At 40.1% G+C, this 10,605-nt stretch overlaps 1 pseudogene across 1 annotated transcript; it reads left to right on the plus strand.

The window, feature by feature from the left end:
- Positions 1-9,847: 9,847 nt before the first annotated feature.
- Positions 9,848-10,220, plus strand: LOC105807614 (annotated as a pseudogene). The gene has a single exon (XR_001137340.1). The product of XR_001137340.1 is annotated as a signal recognition particle 19 kDa protein pseudogene (transcript).
- The last annotated feature ends 385 nt before the right edge of the window (positions 10,221-10,605 follow it).

The following is a 10,605-nucleotide window of genomic DNA, read 5'->3' on the forward strand; positions in this document are numbered from 1 at the left end:
AGCTTGAAATATGCCAGAGAAGTACATCCTGACGTTTCCTACAGTCGTGTTTTGGGGTGGTGTGTTCTGAGCCCCGACAGTGAGAAGACAGGAGCCCTAGTTCTGCTGGATGTTGCCAACCCGAGCTTGTTGACGGATGGGGATGGGGCTGCTCAGAGTGAAGCTTTAAATACTGTGAGGTGAAAGTTGTAGTTCAGATCATAGTATCTTTTAAATACTTGAAAACAAGATTTTCCTGATACTTAAAAATGACTGAAAACACAATAGCACCAGTCTGATCATCTCCAGAGGGGGGCAGTGGATTTTTAAAAGCTGGTTTGTAGGGAAGTAGTGAGAGAAAAATAAAACTATTCCTGGTTGTACTCTCCCAAGTTCATGTCATTCCATAGATAGTTATATGGATTTTCATCAAAGGTCCCTGTCTTCAGCCTCATCTTTTAAAGTCCCTGGTGCCTCTATTCTGAGCCTTTCTGAGGTTCTCCAAGAAAAATTCACTTCTCATTAATATCTTTTACTTTGGGCAATGTGATTTCAGTGCCTTCCAGCCTACAGGGTTAGTTACTTCTCCCCTGTCAGCCTTCTACCTTCCCAGATGTGCCAGCGTCACTCATTGTTATTGCCCTATCTCTGTCGACTAAAGAAAAATGTCAAGCTTTTAAAGAATGAAAGCTAGTTTTATTCAGAAGTGTTATTGAGGACTATAGACGGAGGCCCGCGGCCCGGGAGCTGCCTTTAGAGAGGTTCTATCAGGCTGCTCTGACAGTGTCTCAGCCCACGGCCTACACACAGGTGGTGGAGGGTTAGTATGTGCAAAATCGCACCAGACTTCTCAGAAGTTATATTAAAGCAGAATCCCATTGAGGTTTGGGCAAACAGTACATCTGATTATAGATTAGAGAACCATAATCACTAACCTGTGTAGGAGATGTTATCTTAGGTGTAGGAGAAGGTAAGGACTTGGGATAATTTATCTTTTAAGGAACATAGTGACTCAGGCAAGACACACAGGGGGCCACGTGCTCTATCCTGTTTCGTCTTCAAAGCATGTTTCTGGAGAGCTGCACGTGGTCACAGAGTCAGGGGCTTTGTGAACTTATGGTGGCGAGCAGAGATGAGCAACATGGCTTCTTATGTTTGTTACTTATGTTTGTTTCACATCTCCCATCCTCCTTTCCCTACAGATTAAACTTTAAAAAATGATGCTGCTTCAGTAAGTTTCTAAAAAGATGTGGAGAGAGGTGCATGTGTTCAGCCTACCGTCCTTAATTAGAGTCACTGGTAGATTTTCAAGGATAAATATTAAGAATACATTCTCAGTTTTCCCAATATTTCTACATAACCTTGAATTCCCCTTTTTCTCTCTTATTACTAGATTTTTGGTCATTTTATCATCATCAAAGAGATGAAAGCTAACTACAAGAAAATGACTTATTTCAGATAAAAATTTTAATTAGGGAGAAAAGATTGTAACTCTGAGTCGAAATGGGGTATAGAGATTGTATGTAGTTTTTAATTATTCTATCCCATATTTTACAGACAAGTCACAAGTTTTTATCATTTCTCAACAACTTTTTATTTAACAGTTTTCCTTTTTTTAAAATTTTTCTTTATTTATTTTTTTGAAACAGAGTCTTGCTAGAGCATAGTGGTGACAGCCTAGCTCACAGCAACCTCAAACTCCTGAGCTCAAGCGATCCTCCTGCCTCAGCGTCCCGAGTAGCTGGGCTACAGGCACTCGCCACCATCCCTGGCTAATTTTTTGTTTCTACTTTAAGTTGCTTTACTAATTTCTTTCTATTTTCAGTAGAGACAGGGTCTCGCTCTTGCTCAGGCTGGTCTCCAACTCCTGAGCTCAAGCGATCCTCCCACCTTGGCCTCCCAGAGTGCTAGGATTACAGGTGTGAGCCACCATGCCCGGCCAGGAATTTCCAAATCTACTGAATTAGGCAGGGTTCTTTTACAGAAACAGAACGGACATATATGGAGAGAGAGGGATTTATTTTAAGGACTTGGCTCATGTGATCGTAGGAGCTGGCAAGTCTGAAATGCGTAGGGCAAGTGGGCAGGCTGGAAATCCCAGTAAGAGTTGATGGTGTAGTCCTGGGTTTGAAATTTGCAGAGCAGGCCAGGCAGTGTTTTTATGTGTGTGGTCTTGAAGCCACATTCCTTCTTCTGGAAGCCTCAGTCTTTTTTTTCTCTTAAGGCCTTCAACTGATTGGATGAGGCCCCCCCACATTATGGAAGGCGATCTGTTTTGCTCAGTCTACAGATTTAAATGTTAATCACATCTAAAAAATACTTTCACAGCAACATCTAGACTTGTGTTTGACTAAGCAACTGGGTTCCATATCCTAGTCAAGTTGATGCATAAACTTGACCATCACACCTACCGTAGAGATGAAAGAATATTTAAAAAAAAACACCTGTAGGTCCTTCATCGAGGTTCATCAGTGGTTAACCTTTCTCTATGCTTTATTTTTCTCCCAAGTTCTGCATCATATGAAAACAAATTGTGGTAGTGATGATACTTCTCATCTAAGTACTTACTAGAGGGCATTCTCCTATATATAGCACACCTAAGACAACTATTAATAATATTAATTAAGTAAGCTCACCTCATAGCTAGTCCACGTATAAATTTCCCCAGTTGACTTCAAAATGTCATTTATAGCTTTGTGTTTGGTCTGTTTGTTTACTTATTACACCTGGGGGTTATATCTCTTTTAATCTAGAACAGTATCTGTCTCTTTTTGCTCCTGTTGTTTTTCATCACGATATCTGTTTCCAAGACTTCAGTCTTACGTTCTGGATTTGTCTAGTTTTTCCTTTATGATGAGGTTCAGGTGAATCCTCTTGGCAAGAACACCACGAGGGTGAGCTTGTGGACTCCTCATTGGCTTGCATCAGATGACACATGACCTTCGCGGATACCTCTATTAGTCATGTTAAATTTGATCACTTGGTAAAGGTGATGGCCACCATCTCTCTCCCTCGTAAAGGGACATTTTTCTCCTTTTAAATTAATATGTAATTTATGGCATGAGATTGTGTGAATATTTCATTCCCCAACAGCTTTTATCTAATAACTTTAGCATCCCTTAACTGATCTAATTATATCATTTTTGTCATGGATTAGCTGGCATCGTTGTGTAAGCAGTGGTTTCCTTTTCTCTTCCTCCCCTCCCATTGTAATTTGTTGTTGTTATTTCTTACAAGTTATTAAGAATTATTGAAAGACAATATTTTTCAATACATTATTAATAATTTATGGTCTTCTCAGTCTAGAAAAGGGAAGAAAAGAGAAAATATGTTACTAATGTAGTTTATTGAAACTGTCCTATAGTGCTGTAATTATGCTATCATGCAAACTAAGAGGCTATCTGTGCAAAATCAACTTGTATGTTGTTTTGTTTTGTCTGACTTTAATAAAGTCTTATAGTATATGAATAAAAATTAAATTAGTTGATGAGTGTCTTCATTAATGGCAGAGATGGGCATGGACTGAGCAGACCCTGCTTTTCCCTTTCATATTCATTAAGTGCCCTGTGTGGTCTCCAGATCTGGGTTCTATTACCAGTTCTGCCTCTTTGTGGCCATGTCACTTTCGTCAAAGCAGTCAACCTTCCTGGTACTCAGTTTGGTTATCTCTGAAGTGAACATAAGTATACTTGAATGCTTCATGTCTCTTACTGACAATGACAGCCCTGTCCTCTGCTTCTCTGCAGTTGACTAAGGCTTCTCAGCCTACTTCTGTACAGGAAAGAATTACCAAAGTAGTCCTGAGACTGCTGGTCTTAGAAAGGCATGCTTGCAGGGTGGACCGTTGGCTGGTGTCTGGGAATTTGAATTTTAAGAGGGCTCTTACCATTCCCTGATAAGAATGACTCACTATGCCTAAAATATCTGTACAACAATACAGTTTCTGTTGAACGTCTGCTTCCTTCTGGCAGACTGGGATTTTTGTATATGTTATAGGTACGGGTGTCTATATGACAGCCCCCAATAAAAACACTGGACATTGACTGTCTAATAAGATTCCCTGGCAGACAACATTTCACATGTGATTCCCCAACTTGTTGCTGGAGGAGTTAAGTGCGTCTTCTGTGACTCCACTGAGAGAGAATGCCTGGAAGCTTGTGCCTGGTTTTCTTTGTCCCATACACCTTTTTCCTTTGCTGATTTCACCTGGTATAATTTTTTATCCTGTAGTAAATTGTAGCTGAGAGTATTGAGTCCTATGAGCCATCCTAGCAACTCACCAAACCTCTTTCAGTGTTCTATCTGTAAAACTGGCTGTTATAATAATAGTAATATTTATCTTACAGTGTTGTTTCAAGTATGAAAAATGTGATGCAATGTGTGTGAAACCAAGGGCCTGATGTAGGATGTGTCCAATAGAGGGTGGTTGTTATTATGGAGTATGTTAACTATTCATATTAAAAACATCTTGTACCTGGGTGTAGTGGTGCATGTCTGTAGTCTCAGCCACTTGGGAGGCTGAGGTAGGAGGATTACATGAGCCTAGGAGCTCATGGCTATAGTGCTATGATCGTGCTTATGAATGGCCACTGCATTCCAGCCTGAGCAACATAGCAAGATCCCATCTCTTAAAAGCAAAAAATTCTTCTGTTTGTGTGTGTGCTCATGTCTTTGTCAGCATAATACTGACACATCCATTCAAATTAACTCTAAAATCTTTGATGACTCATTTGATTGCGAACAATAGGTTCACATGCTGGCTCATGAGGACCCCTAGTTCCTTCATTAAAGTGTGTATGTGTGTGTGTGTGTGAGAGAGAGAGAGAGATTTTTTCACCTAACAGTGAAATAATTTGGGAGGCTTCCTTTTTCTTTACTTTTCTTTTTTCATGCTTTCCTTTGATGTGTACCTGCCATTTATAGAGGAAGCATACACTACATATCCTACTGCAGAAAATTACAGACGTGAGAAAGGAGCAGGGGTGGATTTAGAAAGGAATTTTGCAGTCTATCAAGTTGTGACTAATGGAAGCTATTAAAACAAAATGTACCAAGGATACATCATAAATCTTCACTCCCTCTACAACTATATTTTTTATAAATGTTATCCTTTGGCTGCCCTGAGGTGGAGGGAATGGTGCTCAATGTCTCATTAAATAATGCAAAGATCTCCCAAGACAGGTGATATCTCTTACTATCAAGAGAGCGAACCACTGAGAATGCACACTGACGAGTATGGAGCATGCCCCAACACCACAAGCACCACGCTGCATGAAAGCTGACTTCCAAGAAAAGTATGTCATACTGGTGAAAGGCAGAATTTTAGGGCAGTCTCACCTCTTGGCTCTGTGGCTCCAGATTGAGAACAGTCTGTTACTGAAAGAGTCATCCATCCTTGGAAACCGTTCATGCATGGTCCGTTAACGCTTCTATACTTCAAACATGGCGGGGAAGAGTGAGGACTTTATAATGAAAATTGGTCTTCTCCCTCTGGTCCGCTTTCAAGTCAGCATTCAGTTGTAGGGCCTGCAGAATTTCTACCACTCACTACTTGCTTCCTTTTTTCAGGGTTAGGCCCCAGAATGCTGGAATATACTCCCAATAGGGCTCTCTTCTAGTTTCTCCTGCTCAAATCCATTCTATACATTGTCGGGAGAATGGTATCTCATAAAACTCTTCAATCAAGTACCTTAAAAAAGGCTTCCCATTGCCCATAGAATAAATTTTTGGCATGCAATTTCCTTAATGATCCTCAAACTACCTTCCCAAGTTAACTAACTTCCCATTAGTTTCCTTTGTTATATTCTCCCCAGCTTCTTATGTCTAAACTTACTTAGTTTCTTCTGCTGCTTCCTTCAAAGAGTTGTATGATGATGATGAGTTGGAACTTAGACCTAGTATAAGATTTTTTTTTTTTTTTTTTTTGAGACAGAGTCTCACTCTGTTGCCTGGGCTAGAGTGCCATGGCGTCAACCTAGCTCACAGCAACCTCAAACTCCTGGGCTCAAGCGATCCTCCTGCCTCAGCCTCCCGAGAAGCTGGGACTACAGGCACGCGCCACCATGGCCGGCTAATTTTTTTTCTATATATTTTTAGCTGTCCAATTAATTTCTTTGTATTTTTGGTAGAGATGGGGTCTCGCTCTTGCTCAGGCTGGTCTCGAACTCCTGAGCTCAAACGATCCACCCGCCTCGGCCTCCCAGAGTGCTAGGATTATAGGCGTGAGCCACCGCGCCCAGCCGTATAAGATATTTTATTTGATCAGAAATAATTTATGACTAAGTATCTGGAATCACTGTGGCATAAAACATTTATAAGCGTATACACACATATATACACACATACACACATGCTCACACTGTTAAAACTATCTTTTTCTATGGCAGATGATAGAGTGGCATAGAGAAATGCAATTCTTTACAGTTGAATTGCAATATTTTTCTCCAATAAATGCATCTATTTTTCTCCAGTAAATTATTATATTATAAAATCATATCTACTCATATTTTGTAAACTAATCACTCTCAAAGTGAATTGCTATTTAAAAGCCATCTTTGGCTGAGCACATGGCTCAGGCCTATAATCCCATAATTCCAACACTTTGGGAGGCCAAGGCAGGGGCATCACTTGAGGCCAGGAGTTTGAGACCAGCCTGGGCAATATGGAGACCCCCATCTTTACAAAAAAGATAGAAAAATTAGCTGGGCATGATGGCATGCACCTGTAGTCCCAGCTACTCAGAAGGCTGAGGCAGGAGGATCACATGAGCTGAGCAATTTAAGGTTGCAGTGAGCTATGATGAGGCCACTGCTCTCTAGCCCGGGCATGAGAGAGTGAGACTCTGTCTCAAAAATAAACAAAATAAATAATAAATAAGCACCATCTCTGACAAAATTTTTGTATATTAAAAACTGTATGACATATCTTGTTAATCGAGACTATCATATATTGGGCTAACATTATTGGGGAAAATATATGCCATCATTATTAGTGAGAAAGAGTTTCCCTACCAATTTTTAGAAGTAGAAGGGATAAATTAACCAGAAATTTTAAGGAGGTAAGTTTTAACTCACTGGAGGACTACACCAAGTCTAAACATTTGAGGAACCCCAGTGGAAAATTGGTTTTCCTGTGTGCAGCTCCAGTAATCTGGGAAAGGCTAAAACAAAGCCAGTGGCCTCTTAGCCCAGCAGTACAAGCAATGACCTCATGGAGCGGTCAGTTTGTCAGGAGGATTTATGGAGAATCTAAGGTCAAGTGCCACTTTCAGCCCCACAGCAGGGCACTAATTAAGCCATGCCAGAAGGTTCAGTTTATAGAGGTGAAGTGACTGTGGATCCTTTCTTCTCTCTAAAATTAGCAATAATTCAGCTTTCACGCAGATGCCAAATTATCTCAAAAGACCTACAGACTCAATATGAGTCTTCAGTGTAATAATTACAGCTGACATAGTTTTAGATCTCACGGGGTGCCCGCACAGATTTTATGTGAATTATCTCATTTAGTCTTCATAAAAACTCCATTATTAATATCATTTCACAGATGGAGGAATTGAGGCACAGGGAGGGGGTAAATAACTAAACCAAGCTTTCGAGGTTAGTAAGTGGCATTGCCGGAACAGAATCTGCCACCAGAGTCTATGTACTTTATCACTGTGTAAAGCTTGATAACCTTATGTTGGAACAAATAAATCACTGCAACATATTCTGCTCAGTAGTTTGCAAAATGCTCTGACCTCCTTTTTACCTGCATAGGGGAGATGGCTGAGCTTTGGAGTCATTAAACTGAGGTTCAGAGCCATGAGGTGATTTGCCCAAGGTTTACCTACTAGATAAGGTTTAGCTGGCTAGATATCTAGTAGCTAATAGGGCTAGAACTTGAAACCAACTAGATGATGGAGCAAGAGCTTAAAACAAAATCTTGTGAACTCAGAATTCCTGGTTTAATTAGATTCAGAAAAAGTCCCCGGGACATTTCACTGTCTATCCAGAAATGTGTGGAAGTTGGGGAACAAAAGCAAAGTATCTTATAAATAGATAAAGGCAGCTTAGTAAGTAATTTCAGTAGATCTGTGACACACAGCCTGAACTAATGGTCACATTTACAATCTATTTTTGGTTCTTTAGTGCCTAACACAATTGACTTTACGTAGGTATCTATTTTCTGCATCCCCCACCTTCTCACTCTCTCTGTGTAAAATATATCAACTCATCTACCAATTTTTAATTTAAACAGAAACATGCTGGATTCATATATTCAATTGATTTATTAAGCAAATATTTACTGAGGCCCACACATGTGCCTGACTGTGTACTAAGCACTGGAAACCTAAAGAGAATGAAGTCACTGCCTGGACAGGTGGAGACTGACGCATATTAATACAAGCAGGGCTATAATCAATGTCATAACTGCTCTATTAAATATGAGGCTAAATTAGGGCCTCTAACCTGCAGAATTCAGTGCCCAGGCTAGGAAGGATACAGGAACACTTTCCAAAGAAGTACACAGGACAAACAGGTGTTTAGGAAACTAATCAATTTCCAGGTCCTCAACCAGTAGTGACCTGTGATTCTATTTTGGTCAAATGTTTTAAACCTTTCTTGTTTTGATATCAAGTGTTTTAAACCTTTGATGTGTGATATACTTCCCCAAATCAAATTTCACATTCTAAAATTAAGTCTTTTTTTTTTTTTTTTTTTGAGACAAGAGTCTCACTCTGTTGCCTGGGCTAGAGTGCCATGGCGTCAACCTAGCTCACAGCAACCTCAAACTCCTGGGCTCAAGCGATCCTCCTGCCTCAGCCTCCCGAGTAGCTGGGACTACAGGCATGTGCCACCATGCCCAGCTAATTTTTTCTATATATTTTTAGTTGTCCAGCTAATTTCTTTCTATTTTTAAATAGAGACTGGGTCTCGCTCTTGCTCAGGCTGGTCTCCAACTCCTGAGCTCAAACGATCCACCCGCCTTGGCCTCCCAGAGTGCTAGGATTATAGGCGTGAGCCACAGTGCCCGGCCATTACTCTTGAATACAAGTTTCTTATAACTCTGGAGATCATACCATTGGACTAGGTAAAAACTTCCAAAACTCTAACAAAAAACTGATGCATTCATGAAGATTGCTAACCCAACATCGAGGTGATCAAGAATTAATTACATGGAGCTGAAATGATTTTTAATGGCTTTTTGTTTGAAACATCGCTGATTCTTTTTGCTTTCCAGATTCAAGAAAACTTTTTTTTCTTTTGCGCTATCTATAGCTTACAGCAATTAGGTAAAGTATAGTTTTGTAGCAAAATTGAAACATTTACCTTTCTTTCTACCTGAATTCTCCAGAATTTGGAAACTATTCATTGGCATTCTTATTTTATGACAATATAGTTACTTGCATTAGTTCAGTAAAAATCTGTTTTCCTTTGTACCAGGACACGTTGGAAACAGTGGTTATTTTGCCAAGGCTTTGACTGGAAAGTCATATTTCCAAATGTGACCAGGCTGCTTTGAGGGACTGAGGTTGACCTTTAAAGACAACACACTTGGAAAAAGACTGGCCTGGGAGCTTGTCTTCATGATTCCCTTACAGGGTTCTTGACCTTGCAGTAAGTGAAGAATGTCACTTTCTGACAGGCCCAGGAACTTCAAGATATTTAGAGGACCTCAAGAAGAGAGGAATTCACTGACTTTATACTGTTACAGGCACAGTCTGATGGAAAATCCTTGGCATTGCTTTCTAGCCTTGACAGGCTTTCAAAAGCCTAATGTGAGATTCCTTATGAAAAAGTTCCAGCAAAGCCAACTTAAAATGAGCCTATATCCCCATTCTACTACACTTTACGCAAATAATCAGGCCAAGGGAGTTTTGTGCTGGCGCTGTGCGGACACCTGTGAGGATGGCTTGCGCAGCCGCGCGGTCCCCAGCCGACCAGGACATGTTTATTTGTATCTATCCTGCCTATTTAAATAATAAGAAGACCATCGCAGAAGGAAGGCGGATCCCCATCAGTAAGGCTGTTGAAAATCCTACAGCTACAGAGATTCAAGATGTATGCTCAGCAGTTGGACTTAATGTATTTCTTGAGGTAAGTCAGTAATGTTGTACGCAGCGGAAATGATACCTAAACTAAAAACAAGGACACAAAAAACAGGAGTTGGTGACCAAAGTCTTCAGCAAGGAGAGGGAAGTAAAAAAGGGAAAGGAAAGAAGAAGAAGTGACTTACTATGAGCATCATTTATGTGATAGTACTCCAAGAGCCATGAATGGAGGCTTCTAATTTGCATCTGAGAGAAGCAGAAGCTCTTTGTTTGCATTATTTTACTGAACTATGCACACTTGCGCCTCCCATCATCATCAGAGTTGACAGTGAAATAAATGTACATCAGAACTTTGCATCTAGCTTTTATGCAGTAAAAAAAATATTTTTTTTGTCTTTCAATGTAGAGTTTTTGTGGAAGGAAGAATTTTTTTTTTTTTGTTTCAGCATATTGTGGGGGTACAGATGTTTGGGTTACATATGTTGCCCTTACCACCACCACCCCCCCTGCCAGAAGAATATTTTTAAATGGACAATGGACTATACAATAAGTTACTTGAAATCCTGTATTTGTTTGTCTTCTATGTAAATGTATGT

The sequence above is a fragment of the Propithecus coquereli genome, unplaced genomic scaffold (genome assembly GCF_000956105.1).
Source record: "Propithecus coquereli isolate 6110/MARCELLA unplaced genomic scaffold, Pcoq_1.0 Scaffold16, whole genome shotgun sequence".
In the NCBI taxonomy this organism is placed as follows: domain Eukaryota; kingdom Metazoa; phylum Chordata; class Mammalia; order Primates; family Indriidae; genus Propithecus; species Propithecus coquereli.